The 20829-nt window shown below is 37.3% G+C and overlaps 1 long non-coding RNA gene across 1 annotated transcript; it reads left to right on the top strand.

Annotated features, from left to right (window-relative positions):
• Nucleotides 1-29: 29 nt before the first annotated feature.
• LOC144615831 (uncharacterized) lies at nucleotides 30-16878 on the top strand. Its single transcript, XR_013554442.2, has 3 exons — nucleotides 30-139; nucleotides 2658-2711; nucleotides 16720-16878. It is a non-coding gene; the product is annotated as an uncharacterized LOC144615831 (long non-coding RNA).
• Nucleotides 16879-20829: the final 3951 nt, after the last annotated feature.

Consider the following 20829-nt stretch of genomic DNA (forward strand, 5'->3'; position numbering starts at 1 on the left):
GTTGAAGGAAAGTTCTGAGTCTACAGAATTTGAGTTTGCTTTAATGAGTCCATGGAGAATTATAAAACTGAGACTTTTCATTATATACTATGTTTTACTACAGAAAATAAGTCTTAAAAATGGTCAAGTACATACCAAGGTGAGTCAAAGAGCAAACATGGTTGAAGGGGCATGGCATGCTGAAAATCTGGCACATTATCAGAATAATACAAGTAATAAAAGGCCACTGAAGGTCTGCAAAGAGAGAAGTATTTATTGTGTTTTAGGTAGATTTTCTGGAGGGCGGAGTAAATTTCAGACAGGTCAAATTCTCAGGCAAGACCAATTAGGTGGCTCCTTACTGCAGTGTTTCAGGCAGAAGATGATGAAATCATCTAGAGAAGTAAAGATGAAATAGAAGAATGGATTTGGGATATTCCAGGAGGTAAAATCAACACTATTTACTGGTAACTTGAAGGAGCATGATATGGAAAGAGGATAGATTGAAGAGTTTTGATGACATCCACATCCCTGATTTGAGTAAATGGCTGGGTGTTGTAGCCATTCACAGAAACTAATAATAAAGAGAAGTTTTGCTTCCCCTCTGGGATTTTTCCTCAGGTTAGTTTTGGCCATTGAGGCATGTCTGGGACATTGAAATGCTGTATATTTTCCACAAATATTTATTGTCAATATGTACCAGGCTTAGTGCTATTTCGCTCTTGTTTCTAATATGCTCAGAGTACTGGTCAAGGATATAAATATAGATTTGGAAGTTATCAATTTCAACATCATAAGTAAAACTAGGAGTCACTGGAGGTTGACGAGCCTTTCTTGGGAGAGAGAAGAGCAGCGATTAAATGGCAGAATTTGAGGGATGCTCAGGTTTTACTGGTTGATGGAGGAGGAATCTGGAAATGAAAAGGTAGTAAAGTAGCGGATGCAGACAGAAAGATGTGAATAGAATTACAGAAGCCAAGGAGGTACAGATAATAAGAGTGAAAGACTGAAGAAAATAAACATAAATAACAGAAATAAATAATAAAATTATATTAAATTTATTAGAGAAATCTAATAAGTAATGAAAAATATTCTTTGCTGATATGAAGCTCATTGATAGCTTCAGCCAGGGCAGTTTCAATGGAATGGTCTGGCCAGAAACTATTTAGGGTAGATTAAAAACTGAGTGTAACAGAGCAGATGGCTACAGCTGGAAATTGAGTTGAGAATTGAAGGGGAAAGAAAGAGTAGGCTTAAAAATGATCTGGGAAAGATTTTTTTTTTTCCAGAGAATGTTAGAGATTTGAATATATTTACAAGAGTGGGTTGAAAGATAACCAAAAGGGGCTGGTTGAAGATAAAGAAAAGATGAGAGAAGAATTATTGGTTAATATGGAGGATTTGAAGAGATAGGGACAAGAACACAAGTGGAGTGGGTAAGAACAAGGATACCTGTCACCTGAGACGCAGATGACAATTACAGAAGGGAGGGAAGAAAGTTGAGGAATTTTACACCTGGTCGCTTCTATATAATTCACCTGTATTTAAATGAAAATACAATCTCTTTCCACCCTCATAACTATTACTGAGAAAATAGCTGACCCATTTGAGTATACACAATATGCCAATATAGTTCTAAGCAAGTATGTTCGTTATCTCATTTAATCCTTGTGCTGCCTCTGTGTGGTAGCAGTTCCCCTCCTCCTCCTCCTCTTCTCCTTCCCCTTCTTCATATGATGATATAACTGAGGCACAGAAGTTTTAAATAAATTGCCCAATATCACAGTAAGAGGACAAGTCAGATTTTGACCTGAAGCAATTTACTACAGAGCCAAGCATTCCTAATCTGAGAATTCACATATATTATCTTATTTAGTTCTCAACTCCAGAGGACATTTATTGTGTCTTCAAGCTATAGTTTACCTCCTGCCTCAAGTATGACTCAGAGCAAACACAATTCCTTTGTGCTCCAGAGTTTAGGGATTTTCTGGATTTTAGGAAAGAGACGGCAAATCATGACTGCTGGGAGTGGCCATGTCTGTGGGCTTTCCCCATTCCCAAGGATTCCAGCCCTCTGAGGGCTAAGCAATCAAAGTAAAAAATCTTAGATGACAAATGCTAGTAATTTTGTGAAATGTCATTTTTTTCAGAATAAATAATAAATTGTATGTTTTTCCTCCCACATGCAGATGGTATAAATGTTTTAATTACTGAGCTGATGTAGCAATATTGAAGATAATGTTTGAATTAAAAATTACCTGTCATTTCATCATCCCAATAAGCCAATTACTTTCATTTTTTATAGTCTATGTGAAAGAAACATTTCATTGTCTTCTTGTATTAAAATAGCAGTGACATAAACATTTTGATGTGGCAACTTAGTATGATTTTAATGAGTCTGTCATATTCCATCAAGTAAATGTAAGTTTAGTATTGAATATTTTGGCTATTCTTTCTCCTTTTTTTAAACTATTATAACTTACTCTTCAGTAGATCTGTTGATTATAAAACATTTTGCTTCTGTTGAATGATTTCTTTAGGATAAATTATTATGAAAAGAATGACTACCTTAGAAAAAATGAATGCCTTTATGGTTTTTGCTATAAACTAGGCATTAATATTTAATTTTTTAAAATTCTGTGTATTTTATATATTTTTCCTCTTGTTTTTGCTCTTAGACACTCCATGGTCCTCACACCTTTTCCGGGAGACCAAGAAGTGGCAATTCAAAGGTAAATGTGTTTGTGTCACAAAGAATCTCTGAGACTAAGCAGATACAAAGAGGAATCCAAAAGAGGTAGCACCTTTAAATGTGTTTCTGTTCTTGTTCCCACCATATTGTATTCCTCTATTAATTGTTTCCCCTTTCCTACATACTCTTCCAGAATTCTGCATGCTCTTGGGCACGGGGATGGTTGTAGAGGCTCAAATCCAGCCCTGGGAATGTGAAAAAGCCTAGGTGGACAATGTATGCATCAGTGGCTGACTGGGGAATGGATATATGGGGCATAAACTTTCTCTTGAGAATTTTCTTTGTTAAAGCTATAGTTTATTCAGGGGATTTTGTCACTTGTTCTACCATTCCCATGTTCTCCTATGAAATTCCTCTTTTTGAATTTATATACAAATTAGGCAGTTTACAGAGCAGAGACTGGATTATCAGTCCGTTTTCTCTTGTCCCTTATTTTCTACACTTATTCTCTTTACTAGTTGGCTAAGTGAATGTAAATAACTCAGTGGAGGAGTGAGAAAAGGCCCTCAAATATGGTGGTGACACAAGTCGATAAGAACCAGGAGTCTGCCCGATGAAAGCCAAGGGGACTGTGAGGTGAATGGGAATATGCTTCCATTGTGTTAAATCACACAGAATGAGAAATTGGTAGTTTCTGTAGCTGGGTGTTGTTCATTCTCCTAAAGATACAGTTTGGAGTGTTGGGGTTTGGAGCTGATTGCCAGGAAAAAATTCTTGAGACGTCTTCAGTGTAGAAAGGTGGTTTTATTAAGCACAGAGAGGAACCGTGGGAAGAAAGAGCTGTACTGGGGTTGTGAGGAGTGACTGATTATAAAAGATTTTCTCTCCTATGGAGAGGAGGGTGATGTTGGGGCTCCAGGATACTGAGTCTATAGGTTTCTGGAGGTTGTTCTTTTCTTGTAAATCATTAAGACAGTTGCAAGCTGATGGAGACTCCTGTCCTTCATGACTGTGATCTTTATCATATAACCATTTGTTTTTCCCTTTCCTTTGTTCTTGGGCTGCCAGGACTTTTGAGGAATGTCACACCTATCCTACCTGGGGAGTGGGGTGGCTGGAAGGGTTGTTAGCTTGTGCTTTGCCCTCAGCTTGCCTTTTCTCCCTCATCACTAGTACACTTTATAAAGTGATGAGAATAAATCCATAGGACTTTGCTAAATATCATATGATGCTCATCACTAGGCTAGATAGTTGAATGAAATCTTCAAGGAACTCAATCTGGGATTGAGTCTTTGGCTTTGTTGCTGTGAGTGCAGAGGGTACGGGACTGTAAGCTTCTGTGGTTAATGAGGTTGTCATTTATCTCCAAATTACCTGAAGAATCCAGGCTGTGGTGTTCTGAATATGAAATGTAATCCTTCTTAGGTATAAGGGTTTGGCAGCCTTGCCTTCCAGAAATAAGTCTTATTCTGGGAGATTTTTTGTGTTTTTTTGGTCTGTTTGTTTGTTTGTTTGTTTAATATCAGCTATCTTCAACACTGCCCAAGGTGATCAGGTACTAAGGTTGTGGACATGGCCTCCAGATCATTAAACCACAAGTTTCACAACATAAATAATCTGAATTCAATATATGTAATGCCCTAAGAGATAAATGACTGTGAAATCCCATGCGTATGGTTCTTCAGATGTCACTCCAGGGGCAAGCCACCTCACATGGAAAGATATCTGCCCTAGGTGATTAAGCTGGAATTTAATTTTACTTAAATATGTGAACACTTTTAATAAGGCTCTGGAGGTATTATGAAGTTTGCAGAATCTTTATATTTGAAAAATGTTTTATTTTGCTTGATAACATGCAGAAAAGCCCTTATTGTGATTAGCATTTGAATAGGAGGATCATCTTAATACTCTTGTTATTAATATGACAGATTTTATTTTCCCAAAGGTGACAATTGAACCCAGTTCTCAGATCAGTTAATCCATGTATTTATGAGAATTGAACTTTTCTACCTTGTAATTTGGTTCTGGAGTACATTGGATTTCCTCCTGCCCTGCGGGGTTCATGCATCAATTTAAATACCTAAGTTATTGGCCTACTTTTTTGCCTAATATGAAAACAGGTTTTTTCTCTGAGTTTTGATGGTTGTCTACATGTTTTTTGCTGGTAACAGTCTGTATTGTCATTTGTAGGCTCTTGAACCTCTGTGAGGTTGCATCTGCTTCTGAGACACATGTTTCGGTTGCTTTAAGGACATTTATAATGAATGATGGTACTTCAGCACTTGCTGATGCCTTTTGCATGGAAGTGGGAAGTAAAGGTAGGGAGAAAAGGAAGATGAAACAATTTTTCTTTTTTTTTTTTTACATGCTCCTCTTTTTACTTATCTGTAGTATTAGAACCCTCAATTCCCTCTCTGTAAATCAATCACTGTTTTCTTCTCCTTGCTAAGAGTTGCCCCGCTTGTTTTTGTGGTCCTCAACTTGCTTCTTGCATTGATCCCTTGTGACCATATTCCAGAGAAGTTATGGAAAGTCAAGTCTATGGTTCCTGAGTCTGCATTGTGTGTTACTGCTCAGTGTGTTTGGCTCTCTGAAAAACCACCTTCCCATATGTGACTATAAGTTTTGTTTAGAAGCTGCAGGTAATGTGCACCCACCTTTGGGTACAGCAAGAGCATATAAATTCTGATTTCAAGTTTGTGTCAGAAATAGGTCTGGGCAGAAAGTAAGGTTCTGAAAAATTCCAAGATATCTCTCTCATTGCCAGCTATTTTTGCCTTGGCCATTTATCTAGGCCAGCTCCCACTTACGTTCATTACACCTAACCACCATCTCCTCTCCAGTAAGCTACCAAGAACCCCACATTTGGTTCCCCTGACTTCTCCAGCCTGTGTTGCAGCCTGTCTTCTGTTTGTGGTAATATAGTTACTGCCCCCAAATGCTCTCACTCTTTTCTCTTTTAGGACTGTTCTTAAATTCTTTGTCTTCTCTTGGTTGGTCTGGATCTCATTCCATTCTTCAAAGCTCAAGTCAAGTCCCACCTTTTCCAAACCAGGGTAGAAATCTCCCTAAACTTCCTGATAGCTTGTTCCCAGTTACTCTTTGGACACTTCTAGGAATACCAAACCACAACACTTCCAAGATAAAGTCATCTTACCTTGGTGTATCATATATGGAGTATATTGTTAAGAACCAATTATACTATGGTATTCAGATATTTGCAAGATGAGTATGGAGCATGAAATTAATTATGTACTAGCAAATATGGATTCTAATCCCTTTATAGTCACTAACCAGATGTATGACCTTGGGAAACTTAATTTTTCTCTTTGCATTCCAGTTTTACTTTTCTGCAAAAAGATAATACTATGTGAGTGAACTGATTCTCATATAAAGTTGCTATCAGAAAACTTCACTTTGTAAAATTTTAGAATAGTGGCATTTCATATTAACCAGATTTTGTATAAAAATTACAGTATATCCTTTAACTTTGGTAAACATAATTTGTAGTTGATGCAAATTAAAAAAAAATGGATATGATTCTTAAGCAGGTATCTGTAAATTACACTTGAAAATCAGTCTCATTATTTTAGAATCCCACTGGTGGGGTTTGGGGGTGATGGTGGGGGTTCAGAGCTGATGGCCAAGAAAGAATTCTTAAATCTTTGGTGCAAAAAAAAAAAGTGATTTTATTGAAGCATGGGGACAGGACCCATGGGCATAAAAATCTGCACTGTGGTTGTGAAGAGTGACTGATTATATACCTTCAGGTTGGGAGGGGGTTAGGGACAGCATAAATCTCTAAGGAATTTTGGAAGCAAGATTCCTAGGACCTTAAGGGTTTTGCTGTTAGGAAAACATCATTTATTACTGTTTAGTAAAACCTCAGTCATGAGACCCTTCAGAGATATGTCAGGGGCCACATGCTTGGAGCATAATTGTCAGCATATGCTTGGGGCTTAAAGATAAAGGAGGTTTGTAAAGGAATTTTTATGTGTTTAAGGAGACTCACAGGTCCTGTTGAGGGGGGAGGTGGTCAGGATAATGTTAAGGCAAGATTCCCTTTTGCCTCTTGCAAAGAATCATCATTGAGGCAGCTGAGCTCCTACAGGAAGGTTACTCTGCCTGTTTCAAGGCCTTGTCAATGGGCTGTAGACAGTAAGGAAACTTACTTTTTCATTCGCCTTTGTTCCCATATCACCACGGCAAGCACTTAAATCCCCTTTCATCTTGATGAGCGTGATATTAGGGCTCTAGAATATGGAGTCTATAGGTTTCCAGAGATCAGGCTATGGACAAGATTGCCTTTTTCATGCAGGTTACTAAGTTATCCATAAACTGAAGGAAACTCCTGTCCCACATGACTATGATCTCCATCAGTCAACCATTTGTCTTTCTTTCCTTTCCTTTGTTCTTTGGCAGCCAGGGGTGTCCAAGGAATATCACACATATGCCACCTTGGGGGTAGATGGGTGCTGTTAGCTGGTACTTTGCCCTCAGCTTACTTATGCTCCCTCACCACCATGTGTTCATCCTTTAAATATATGGTGGCACTTTTCCTATGATTCTGACAGCAAACATCTTTTTTTTCTCCTCACATACTTTTTTTAACAAATAGTTTCCTGCCACACCTGTATATAAAATGAAAATACATCTGAATATAAAATTTAGAAGAAAACTTGTATTGGAATAAATAGTGCAAAGTTTATATGGGTGCCAAGTTGGCAGATCAGTGCTTTTCCAAAGGAAATGATGATGACATGCCATCCAGATCTCACAGAGAAGTTCTGGTCCTATTGAGAACTCCTGCTACTTAGAATATTTCAGAATTTGCAAGTGGGTGGCTGCACTCCCCAGTCTCTCTGTGGTTTGTTATGTCTTCTGAGAAGTGAGAAGCAAGAGCATTGGTTCAGGAATGATAGCTGAGTGAAGGAGTGGAAAGTATTTACAGTAAAGAGTTGATAAAGTGACCCTTCCAAACAGCCAGCAGCAATTCTGCTGGGTCCTTGGACAAGTAGGTAGGTCTGGCTTTTAAATATTAAAAGAAGAGGGGATTCTTTCCTCTGGGCTGGTGTGAAGGGAGAGCAAAACAGCTCTGCTAAGGCAGTAGAGGTAGGATCACAGCTTACGGCTGACAGTGACTGCTAACAGGCTGCAGCTTTTGTCACGTCACACTGCCAGCATCCACCCTATTGCTGACAAAGACATTGACCTTTGGTAGACTTGATTCACTAAAATAATGAGAGGCCAGAAGAAAATGCATTTGCATAATGTAAAGAGTGTGTGTGTTACTGCCGAGGAAGAATGTCATGTATAATAAAAATGCTAAGCATTCTGTCCTCCCCAACTAAATGCATAACCCTAGGGTCAGTGACAACCAAAGTACAAACCCTCAGAGCATAATTTGGATGCAGATCTGGTGGAGTTTTTAGTCTTTTTAGGCATCTCTGAAGCCCTCCTTTGTACGGAGGAGGGCTTACAATAGATATGGTGGAAAGGGTTTAGAGTGAGAAGGCAAATTCTACTTTTACACTTGCTTATTATGATCCTTAGCATAAGTCATTTATTATTTCTAAGCCTCAGCAACTAATGCATAAAATGAGGATAGTGTTGTATGTGGGGTGAATAATGTAACAATAAAGCAATTTTTAAATTATGTGCAGATTTTAAAAATCATTAATATCTCATAATCAAACATTAATTTTAATTGGGGTTCTCTAGGAAACAGGCCCAAACAAAGGTTTAAATGTTTAAGATTTTTACTGGTGAAAATGCCTATGTCAAAGAAAAGAGGGAAGGAGATGAGGGAAGCTGGGGGAACAGAATACCCTGATGCAAGTGTGACACTGAGTGAAGGAGACAGGAAGGAAGTTTGGGTGAATGTATCATAGATTGTTGTGCAGTTTAAGGTTTGGCAAGGCCATATGTGTCTTCAAGCTAAAGATGACTATCAGGGAAGCTGCATGTTTCCTGCCAATGGTGTGCCTTCATATCGGCCAAACTCTCATTGGCTGGAGGAGGCATGACTTTGGTGCAAAGACAGTGATGGGTACCAAATTGCAACAGTTGTTTCAGTTGTATTCTCTATGGGTGGATGTCTGAGAGCAGTCTCGTGACTATCACATTCATTTTACACTGAAAGAAGTTTTCCTAGAAGAAGAATAGACATGGATGAAAGAAGGAATCAGCCATGAAGAGATGTGGGACACAGGTTATAGGCAGAAGGAACAGCTATTATAAAGGTTCCAGGACTAAATGACCCCTCACCATGTTCAATGAGACTATTATGGCTGGAACACAGCAAGGGAAGGGAGAGTTGTAGGAGGGGATGTCTGAGAAGTAGCCAGAGCAGATAATGTAAGGCCTCATAGGTCATATGAAGAGTTTCAATTTTTTAGCATAAAATGCAAAACTAGTGGAGTGGTTTTTTTTTTTAATTAAAAAGATTTATTTTTTTTTGAGTGTACTTGACACACAATGTTTCATTACTTTCAGGTGTATAACTAGTGATTTGACAAGCTTATATAGTATGCTTTGTTCACTGTAAGTATAGCTACCATCTGTCCCATTACATTGCTATTTCAAATATCACTGACTGTATTCCTTATGTTCTGCTTTTTATACCCGTGGCTTATTTATGCCATAACTGGAGGCCTGTATCTCCCTCCCTCCTTCACCTGGTTTCCCAGTCCCCCACCCCTGTCCCCTCTGACAACCATCAGTTTGTTCACTGTATTTATAGTTTGATTCTATTTTTTGTGTATTCATTTTTCTAGATTACATTTTTGAATAGAATCGTGGTATTTGGCTTTCTCAGTCTGACTTATTTCACTTAGCATAATACCCTCCAGTTCTATTCTCACCTGGCACCATCTCATCATTTTTATGGATGTGTAGTATTCCAGTGCATGTATATGTGTGTGTGTGTGTGTGTGTGTGTGTGTGTGTGTGTGTGTGTATTCCATTCATCTGTTGAAAGACACTTGGGTTTCTTCTGTGTCTTGGCTGCTGTAAATAATGCCGCAATAAACATAGGGGTGTGCATATCTTTTCAAATTAGTGTTTTCATTTTCCCTGGGTAAATATCCAATAGTGGAATTATTGGATTGTATGGTATTTCTATTTTTATTTTTGAGGAATCTTCATGCTGTTTTCCACAGTGGCTGCAACCAATTTATATTCTCACCAACAGTGCACAAGGACTCCTTTCTCTCCAAATTCTCACCAACACTTATTATTTCTTGTCATCTCGATTTTAGCCATTATAGTAGGTATGAGGTAATATCTCATAGTTTTGCATTTCCCTGATGATAAGTGATGTTGAGTATCTTTTCATGTGCCCTGTGTCCTCTTTGGAAAAAAATGTCTGTTCAGGTCCTCTACCCATTTTTTTTACTTGTACTGTTTGGTTTTTTTGGTGTTGAATTGTATAAGTTCTTTATATGTTTTGGATACTAACCACTTATCAGACATAATATTGGCAAGTATTTTCTCCCATTCAGGAGGTTGTCTTTTTGTTTTGTTGGTTGTTTCCTTTTCTTTTTAAAAGCTTTTTTATTTTGATGTAGTCCCAATCATCTATTTTTGCTTTTGTTTCCCTTGCCTTAGGAGATGTATCTAGAAAACTGCTGCTATAGCCAATCAGAAAAATCATTGCCTGCGTTCTCTTCTAAGATTTTTGTGGTCTTAGGTCTCACATTTAGATCCTTAATTCATTTTGAGTTTATTTTTGTATATGGTGTAAGAAAGTGGTCCAGTTTCATTCTTTTACACGTAGCTGTCCAATTTTCTGTTTATTAAAATGAATTTTTCCAAATAATATATTCTTGTCTCCTTTGTCATATTAATTGACCATTTAATCCTGGAATTTTTTTCTGGGGTGTCTATTCTGTCTGTTTTTGATCTATTTGTCTGTTTTGTGCCAATACCATACTATTTTGATTCCTATAGTTTTGTAGTATATCTTGAAATCTCCTATTGTTATGCCTCAAGCTTCCCCCTGCCCCCCCACCCCAGGATTGCTTTGGCTATTTGTGTGTGTGTGTGTGTGTGTGTGTGTGTGTGTGTGGTCCCATACAAATTTTAGATTCCTCACTCTAATTTTGTAAGAAAAACATGCTGTTGGTACTTTGATAGGGATTACATTAAATCTGTAGATTGCTTTGGGTAACATTGACATTTTAACAGTATTTGTTCTTCCAGTCCATGAGCATGAAGTATCTTTCCATTTGTTCACATCATCTTCAGTTTCTTTCATCAGTGTCCTATAATTTTCAGAGTACAGGTCTTTCACCTCTTTAGTTATGTTTTTTTCCTAAATATTTTGTTCTTTTGGGTGTAATATTAAATGGTATTTTCTTTTAATTTCTCTTTCTGCTACTTCATTAGTGTATAGAAACTTTACAAATTTTGCGGTATTAATTTTGTATCCTTCTACTTCACTGAATTTGTTTATTACTTCTAGTAGCTTTTTTGGTGTAGTCTTTAGGGTTTTGTATGTATAGTATCATGTTGTCTGAGATTACTGACACTTTGATTTCTTTACCAATATGAGTGCCTCTCATTTTTATTTCTTTCTTTTGTTTTAATTGTTCTTGTCTGAATGCTGTGGCCGGGACTTTCAGTACTATATTAAATAAAAGTGGAAAGAGTGGATATCCTCATCTTGTTCCTGATCTTATAGTGAAAACTCTCAGTTTTTCACAAATGAGTATGATGTTACCTGTGCGTTTTTCATATATGGCCTTTATTATGTTGAAGTTTGTTCCCTCTAACTCTATTGAAAGGATGTTGGATCTTGTCAAATACCTTTTCTCCATCTATTGAGATGATCATATGATTGTTGTCTCTTAATAGTGTATAGAATGCAATGGACTTTTGTAGTTTCATTGATAATCTCTTTTTACTTGTTTCTATGCCATTTATTTCTGTTCTTGTTTTATTATTTCCTTTCTTCTCACTTTGGACTTTCTTTGTTCTTCTTTTTCTAGTTCCTTTGGGTGTAAGGTTAGATTATTTATTTGAGCTTTTTCTTGTATCTTGAAGCAGACCCGTTGTGCTATATATTTCCCTTAGAACTGATTTCACTCTGTCCCAAAGATTTTGGAGTGTTGTGTTTTCATTTTCATTTGTCACCAGATATTTTTAAATTTCTTATTTGATTGTGTCATTCCCTCATTGGTTATTGAGTATCATGGTGTTTAGTCTACATGAATTTGTGTTTTTTCCAGTTGTTTTCTTGTAATTTATTCCTAGTTTGATACCATTCTGATCAGAAGATGCACAGTCTGATTTCAATCTTCTTAAATTTATGGAATCTTGTTTATGGCCTAGCATGTGATCCATTCTGGAGAATGTTCCATATGTACTTGAAAATAATGTGTTTTCTGTTGTTTTGGGATGGAATGTTCTGTATATATCTGTTATATCCATTTGGTCCAATATGTCACTCAAAGACATTTTCTTACTGATTTTATGTCTGGATGATTTATCCATTGATGTAAGTGGGATATTAAAATCCCCTTCTATTATTGTATTACTATAAATTTCTTTCTTTATGTATCTTAATATTTGATTCATGTATTTAGGTGCTCCAGTGTTAAGTGTGTGTATATTTATAATGTTCTTTCCTTTTTTTGGATGATCCCTTTATCATTATGTAATGCTCTTGTTTGTCTCTTGTTACTATCTTTGTTTTAAAGTCTATTTTGTCTGATATAAGTATTTTACCCTGGCTTTTTTTTTCCACTTCCATTTGCATTGTCAGTATTTTTCCATCCCTTCACTTTCAGTCTGTATGTGTCTTTAGATATGAGATATCTATGGTTAAATATCTATAGATATATATGGATATAGATATAGATATATAGATATAGATATATATGGATGTATATACCCATATATATCATATATATATATCTGTACATTTTGTGTATATATATATATATATATATATATATATATATCTGTACATATATATGTACATTTTGCCACCATATGTCTTTTGATTGGAGCATTTGGGCCACTTAGTTTTTTTTGTTTTTTTTGTTTTTAATTTTTTTTTTTAACCTTTATTTATTTTTGAGACAGAGAGAGAGCATGAACGGGGGAGGGTCAGAGAGAGGGAGACATAGAATCGGAAACAGGCTCCAGGCTCCGAGCTGTCAGCACAGAGCCCGACGCGGGGCTCGAACTCACGGATCGTGAGATCACGACCTGAGCCGAAGTCGGCCGCTCAACCGACTGAGCCACCCAGGTGCCCCTGGGCCACTTAGTTTTAAAGCAATCATTGATGGGTATATACCATTTAAAAATATTTTTTCCAGTTCTTTCTGTATTGTAGTTCTTTTTTGTTCCTTCTTCTCTTGCTCTCATTCTTTGTGATTGATGAGCTTCTATGGTGCCATGTTTGGATTTCTTTTTCTTCATTTTTTTTTTTTTTTTTGTATCTATTGTAGGTTTTGGATTTGTGAGTACCATGAGGTTATATAACATCCAAAGTAAATAGCAGTCAATGTTAATTTGATGGTCATTGTTTTCCAGTCCTCATAACCTGGATACCATTGCTACAGCTCCTCCAGTGCTTCACAGCATTCTAGCATTGTCTCTTTTCCATGCTAGTTGCTCTTTTAAACCACAGCTTTTTTTTAATGGGCTTGAGTACAGAAGACTTTGTTCGTTGTCCCTCAGTACTATCCTTCCCATTGCCATTGGCAGCGTCAGGGGTAGGGATTCTCTTTGTTACCATGTCTGTCTCTCTTGCTGTTCTATCTTTGGTTGTTCAGTAGTTGTTCATTCAGTCTTATGTTTTTCAGGAGGAATTAATCTATTAATAGGTATAATTTGGTACGTTCCATGGAGAGATGATTTCAGGGTCTTTCTACATTGACATCTTGGACCCCAACCTCTATAGTGTTTTGGGTTTTTTGTTTTGTTTATTTTAGGCAGGTAAGTACACTTATCCTAGCTATACTTTTTTTTTCTCAAGTCCTTTATTTTTATTTATTTATTTTTTCAATACATGAAGTTTATTATCAAATTGGTTTCCATACAACACCCAGTGCTCATCCCAAAAGGTGCCCTCCTCAATACCCATCACCCACCCTCCCCTCCATCCCACCCCGCATCAACCCTCAGTTTGTTCTCAGTTTTTAACAGTCTCTTATGCTTTGGCTCTCTCCCACTCTAGCCTCCTTTTTTTTTTTTCCTTCCCCTCCCCCATGGGTTTCTGTTAAGTCTCTCAGGATCCACATAAGAGTGAAACCATATGGTATCTGTCTTTCTCTGTATGGCTTATTTCACTTAGCATCACACTCTCCAGTTCCATCCACGTTGCTACAAAGGGCCATAATTCATTCTTTCTCATTGCCACGTAGTATTCCATTGTGTATATAAACCACAATTTCTTTATCCATTCATCAGTTGATGGACATTTAGGCTCTTTCCATAATTTGGCTATTGTTGAGAGTGCTGCTATAAACATTGGGGTACAAGTGCCCCTATGCATCAGTACTCCTGTATCCCTTGGGTAAATTCCTAGCAGTGCTATTGCTGGGTCATAGGGTAGGCCTATTTTTAATTTTTTGAGGAACCTCCACACTGCTTTCTAGAGTGGCTGCACCAATTTGCATTCCCACCAACAGTGCAAGAGGGTTCCCGTTTCTCCACATCCTCTCCAGCATCTATAGTCTCCTGATTTGTTCATTTTGGCCACTCTGACTGGAGTGAGGTGATATCTGAGTGTGGTTTTGATTTGTATTTCCCTGATGAGGAGCGATGTTGAACATCTTTTCATGTGCCTGTTGGCCATCCGGATGTCTTCTTTAGAGAAGTGTCTATTCATGTTTTCTTCCCATTTCTTCACTGGGTTATTTGTTTTTCGGGTGTGGAGTTTGGTGAGCTCTTTATAGATTTTGGATACTAGCCCTTTGTCTGATATGTCATTTGCAAATATCTTTTCCCATTCCGTTGGTTGCCTTTTAGTTTTGTTGGTTGTTTTCTTTGCTGTGCAGAAGCTTTTTATCTTCATAAGGTCCCAGTAGTTCATTTTTGCTTTTAATTCCCTTGCCTTTGGGGATGTGTCGAGTAAGAGATTGCTACAGCTGAGGTCAGAGAGGTCTTTTCCTGCTTTCTCCTCTAGGGTTTTGATGGTTTCCTGTCTCACATTCAGGTCCTTTATCCATTTTGAATTTATTTTTGTGAATGGTGTGAGAAAGTGGTCTAGTTTCAACCTTCTGCATGTTGCTGTCCAGTTCTCCCAGCACCATTTGTTAAAGAGACTGTCTTTTTTCCGTTGGATGTTCTTTCCTGCTTTGTCAAAGATTAGTTGGCCATACATTTGTGGGTCTAGTTCTGGGGTTTCTATTCTATTCCATTGGTCTATGTGTCTGTTTTTGTGCCAATACCATGCTGTCTTGATGATGACAGCTTTGTAGTAGAGGCTAAAGTCTGGGATTGTGATGCCTCCTGCGTTGGTCTTCTTCTTCAAAATTTGGCTGGGGGATGGGCGAGGGAGATGGCACTGGCGAGCGCCTTTGTTCCCCACCAAACTGAGCTCTGTTGTCCGGGGGCTCAGCAGCTCTCCCTCCCTTTGTCCTCCAGCCTTCCTGCTTTCTGAGCAGAGCTGTTAATTTATGACCTCCCAGATGCTAAGTCGCGCTTGCTGTCGGAACACACTCCGTCAGGCCCCTCCGCTTTTGCCATCCAGACTCGGGGGCTCTGCTTGGCCGGCAGGCTGCCCCTCCACCCTGGCTCCCTCCCGCCAGTCCGTGGAGCGCGCACTGCCTCGCTGCCCTTCCTACCCTCTTCCGTGGGCCTCTTGTCTGCGCTTGGCTCCGGAGACTCCGTTCTGCTAATCCTCTGGCGGTTTTCTGGGTTATTTAGGCAGGTGTAGGTGGAATCTAAGTGATCAGCAGGACGCATGGTGAGCCCAGCGTCCTCCTATGTCGCCATCTTCCCCTAGCTATACTTTTTAAAAAGATTAACCTCTCTGTTGTGTGGGGATGGAGGAGATGGAAAAAATAGCAAAATAGGACCAAAAGACTATGGTATTATGGACACCTAGACAAAAACGTCAGTAATGAGGGAGAAATCAGTGATATTCCATGTCATTTTGGAGTTAAGAAGATTAGAGAAGAGGCCATGTAATACAGCAATATAGAAGTCACTACTATCCTCCTAATATTGACTTATAAAATTTTAGTGATTGGTCAAGGGCCATGCTGCTAATATACGATAAAGCCAGGATTCACATGCAGCTGTTTAATTATACACACACAAACACACACACACACACACACACACACACACATATATATATATATATATATATATATATATACACATTTATCATTCATACCTTTACTGTCATTACGATTGATCACTCTAGGCTAATCACACCATAGTTTTAGTCTTCTTTCTTCAACTATATTGGAAGCTCTTTAAAGAAAAAATAGTGGCATACACACCTGCAGAATTCACTATAACATCTAAACATGTTGCTCAGAGAAGGTGTGTGTAGTTTGGTAGTTAGTTGGGCAAGAGTTGCATTACGTGGTGAATCGTGCTAGCAATGCAAGCAAAAAGACCCATAGTCAATAGTTGTCATACTGTTCAACCCATGTGGATATTCCATCTCACTAGAGAGAAAAAATAAATTTCCCTTGCCTTTCTTGCTTCAAGTGAGTCTAGAAGCCACTTCTGAAACAAGTAGAAGTTAATTGGAGAAGCTTGGTATTGTTTGAAACTCCTAAAGCAATTCTTTACTCCTAAGTTCTCAAAAGTAAAATTTTGGAGTATGAATATAACTTAACCTTGTGACAGAATATTATCTTTAGACAAATTTGCTGTTTCATGGTTCAATTCATTTGACCCACAATTCTCATAAAATCAGTATTTTATAACTGGTACTTATCAACCATGAAACTGTAATTGTGATTTGAAACCAATATATGCCTGGATTGTAAAGTATTCTTTCTGTTTGAATAGAAGTGGAGCATGTATTTATCAATAGAGTAGTCCCTGCTTATCTGCACTTTTACTCTACTCAGTTTCAGTTGCCTGCAGTCAACGGCAGTCTGGAAGCAGATGATACTAGTTCTGTCATATCAGAAAGTCAGTAGTAGCCTAACATGGCATTATAGTGCCTATGTCTTTCGCCTTACTTTATGTCATCATATAGGCATTTTATCATGTCACATCATCATCATCATCATAAGAAAGGTGAGTACAGTATCATCAAGAGACCAGGTTCACATGACTTTTATTACAGCATATTATTATAATTCTATTTCATAATTAATTATTGTTGTTCATCTCTTACTATGCCTAATTTATAAATTAAACTTTATCATAGGTATACAGATACAATAAAAAACATACTATACATGGGATTTGGTACTATCCACAGTTTCAGGCATCCACTAGGGGTATTGGAAGTTACTGTACAATGGTATCACTTTGTAGATGAATCATTTGATTTTCCATATACAGACTTGTCTTATTATATTATATTGGAACCCTAGATGTAAATGCTGACCAGGATTTTCTTTATTTTGCTACCATTTAGTATCTGAAACAGGTGTTAGTAGTTTGTAAATGTAGGATACATCATCTGTGTTGCCATAGTCCATTGATTCTGAGACAGCTAGGACCTAAGGGAGTTTGGCCTGGAGAAAACACTGGTGACATGCAAACTGTCAATAAATATTTGATGTGCTGTCATGTGAAACAGGAGGCAGACTTGCTCTGTTTGGCTCCATCAGGCAGAACTAGGACTAATATGTGAGAATTACATGGAGGCAGATGTGGACTTGAGATTAGGAAGAACTTTCTAATAATTGAAATTATTTGAAATTGAAGAGGGCAATTTCATGAAGCAGTCATTTCTCCACTGCTTAGAGTATTAAAGGAGAGAGTAGAGGATTTCTTTTCAAGGATGTTATAAAAGAGTCTTATATTGTCTGCATGCTTGGAGTAAGTGATCTACAATACATCTACCTGATCAAAGTAACTGAGGTCTTTTAAGTTTTATATAAAGCTGGAGTATGAAGAAAGGGTACCACTCTTCCCTCTCATTCCCCATTCATACCACTATCAGCATGTGTCATTATCTTCAAGTACTTTGGAAAGTGTATGCCACAAACTGAATAATCAAGGTTAAAAGCCCAGTCACATGGCTTGAGATATACTCTGAGGCTCGTTATCCTTGGTAACATCTAATATTTGGGCTCCTCTGTTTATTCATTCTTTCAGTGTCTCTAACCTTGCTACCTTTTACTCCTCTCTCACATATTTCTAGTATTACTAGTTTTTTTGCCCCCAACTTTTTTTTTTTTTTTTTTTTGAGAGGGAGAGAATAGTGGAGGGGCAGAGAGAGAGGGAGAGAAAGAATCCCAAGTAGGCTCCGCATTCAGCATAGAAACTGATGAGAGCCCCAATCCCACAACTCTAGGATCATGACCTGAGCCAAAATCAAGAGTCAGACACTCAACTGATTGAGCCACTCAGGTGTGCCTGGAACCCATTTTCTATGGTACAAAGTATTTCCTATATTCCTAAAGTATTACTACGTGTCACCTCTGTTTCTTACTATAACAAAAATATAGCTCTATCCTGAGTCTTTTGCTTGACCTGCATTCTTCCAAAGTTAGGGATCCTTATTTCTCACAACCCATTTGTCATATTTTGGGGAGATGGGCCCTCTTTTTTTCCCCATAATTTTAATCCCAAATCATTACCTTTCACTGTCCCATTCAAAGGTTACTCTTGGCCAAAAGCCATCATATGAACATTATTAGAAACATTGCCTTCCAACCTCTTCATTCCACTATATTCATTTTAGCAGCTGGCTTACAGTCTTTCTCAATTTCTGCCTTGAAAATTTCTGTTCTCCTGTGGAGGACAGCCAATGCCCATTTATGCCCCCCCCCCCCCCACTTCTTCCCTCCCTTATTTAAGTTCAAGTTATATAACATACAATGTAGCCTTGGCTTCAAGAGTATAACCCAGTGATTCATCTATTACATATGACACCAGTGCTCATCCTCAAAAGTGCCCTGTTTAATGTCCATCACCCATTTAACATATGACCCTCAGTTCTCTTTAAGAATCTCTTATGGTTTGCCTCCCTCTCTGTTTTTATCTTATTTTTCCTTCCCTTCCCCCATGTCCATTTAAACAGTGTATCCAGCATTTGGCTGCTTATATTCTTGAAATTCTCAACTCCAATGAACTCTACCTATATTCTAATTCTGCTATCTATTCTTAAGGTCAAAAATTGGACTTTTTCAATTCCCATAATTTTAATTATTTTAATGCATTTTATGGAAGTATAATACACATACATAAATGTGTATATATCATACATGTATAGTCAGAGTTTTCTGACCTAACCACAACTGTATCACCAGTATAAGACCCCAGATATCCTTATAATCACCACTTCTCTAATCACTACTTCTCTAACTAAAACCTGTTTAGTTTGACAGTTTTATATTTAAAAATGGAATCATATAATGTATATTCTTTTGTTACTGGGTACTTTTGTTGAACATTGTCTGTAGGTTGTATTAATATTACCATGTAAAGTCTACTCTCATTGCTTTATAGTATTCCATTATATGAATATGCCAAAATATGTTTATCCATTATGATGCTCAAGGTCAGTTGGGTAGTTTGCAGTTAGTGTTTCAGATAGTGTTGATCTGAACATTTGGATGCATGTCTTCTGCTGACCATACATTATTTTGTCTTTGGGTTCTAATAACTTTATTATAGTGTGTCAACCTGTGGTTTTCTTTACACTTATTCTTCTTGGGTTTCTCAAACCTTATTGAATCTGTGGATTGATATCTTTCAATATTTCTGGAAAATTATGAAATGATATAGGTTTAGATATTGCTTTTGCAATACATGTATAATTGAAGTTACATAAGAAAGGACAGCCAAGGAAAAAGCAATACCCAGTATTGTTTTCTATCCCTGTATCACCAGTAAAAGCTTTGCTAATTATTCTTTCCCATAGTAGTGTCCTTTCCCGTGGCTCAATACATAGCACATGGCTGATTTGATAAATACCCCAAGGAACAAAAGGAATGGCAACTGGTTTTTATTTCAAGATAGTTATTCTGGAATTTTAGCTCATCTAGTTGTTGTTGCTTCCACATACCATATACAGATGTCTTTAAAAGTATTATTTTTTCATATTTTCCCAAGCTTATAAAACAAATATTATTCTGTTAGTTTCTTTTATCTATATGAATCTTACCTATAAAAGGGTATTGGAAGGTCTTATTCAGAAAATTTAAGTTGGCATTGTATATCAACAGATCTTTTAGTAAAGCTAACTTAATAAGCAAAAACAGAAGACATCAGACTGATATTTAAGGTTTATTGATTGATTCATACATTTATTCAGTCTTTTATTTATCAAATTAATGTTTACCAGGGACATTCCTTGGTAGGGTATGTCGATGAACAAATTTGAAAAGGAGCCTGTCTTCATAAAGTTTAAATTCAGATGGAATGAAGAAAATATTTTCACATGTTTTGGGACTATTTTAATTTAATCTGTGAATTGCTTTTTTTTTTTTTTTATCTTGCCTAGTTTGCTACTAGGTTTTTCATTTTTTTTTTTAATGATTCACGATTTATATAAAATCTTTGTGAATTATTGCTCTTCTCTATGCTAATATTTAAAAAGCCAGGCACCTATTTACTCTTGGTAATTTTATGTTTAAATGTTGTATTTAAATAATTATAACTATGAAAATGATCTATATTTTCCTCCCTACCCAAATGGCTATTTATTGCAACATAATGTGTTAACTGCATTATATTTACTGATTTGAAAGGCCTTTATTATTACCACATAGTAAATACTTATTTGTCCATTTTTTATGATTTTTTCATATATTTTAATTAACATAGATTTATGGTATATATTTTTTTTTAACGTTTATTTTTGAGACAGAGAGAGACAGAGCATGAACGGGGGAGGGTCAGAGAGAGAGAGAGAGGGAGACACAGAATCTGAAACAGGCTCCAGGCTCTGAGCTGTCAGCACAGAGACCAATGCGGGGCTCAAATTCACGGACCGTGAGATCATGACCTGAGCCGAAGTTGGCCGCTTAACCGACTGAGCCACCCAGGCGCCCCGA

This window comes from Panthera onca, chromosome A3 (assembly GCF_046562875.1).
Source record: "Panthera onca isolate mPanOnc1 chromosome A3, mPanOnc1 haplotype 2, whole genome shotgun sequence".
NCBI lineage: Eukaryota > Metazoa > Chordata > Mammalia > Carnivora > Felidae > Panthera > Panthera onca.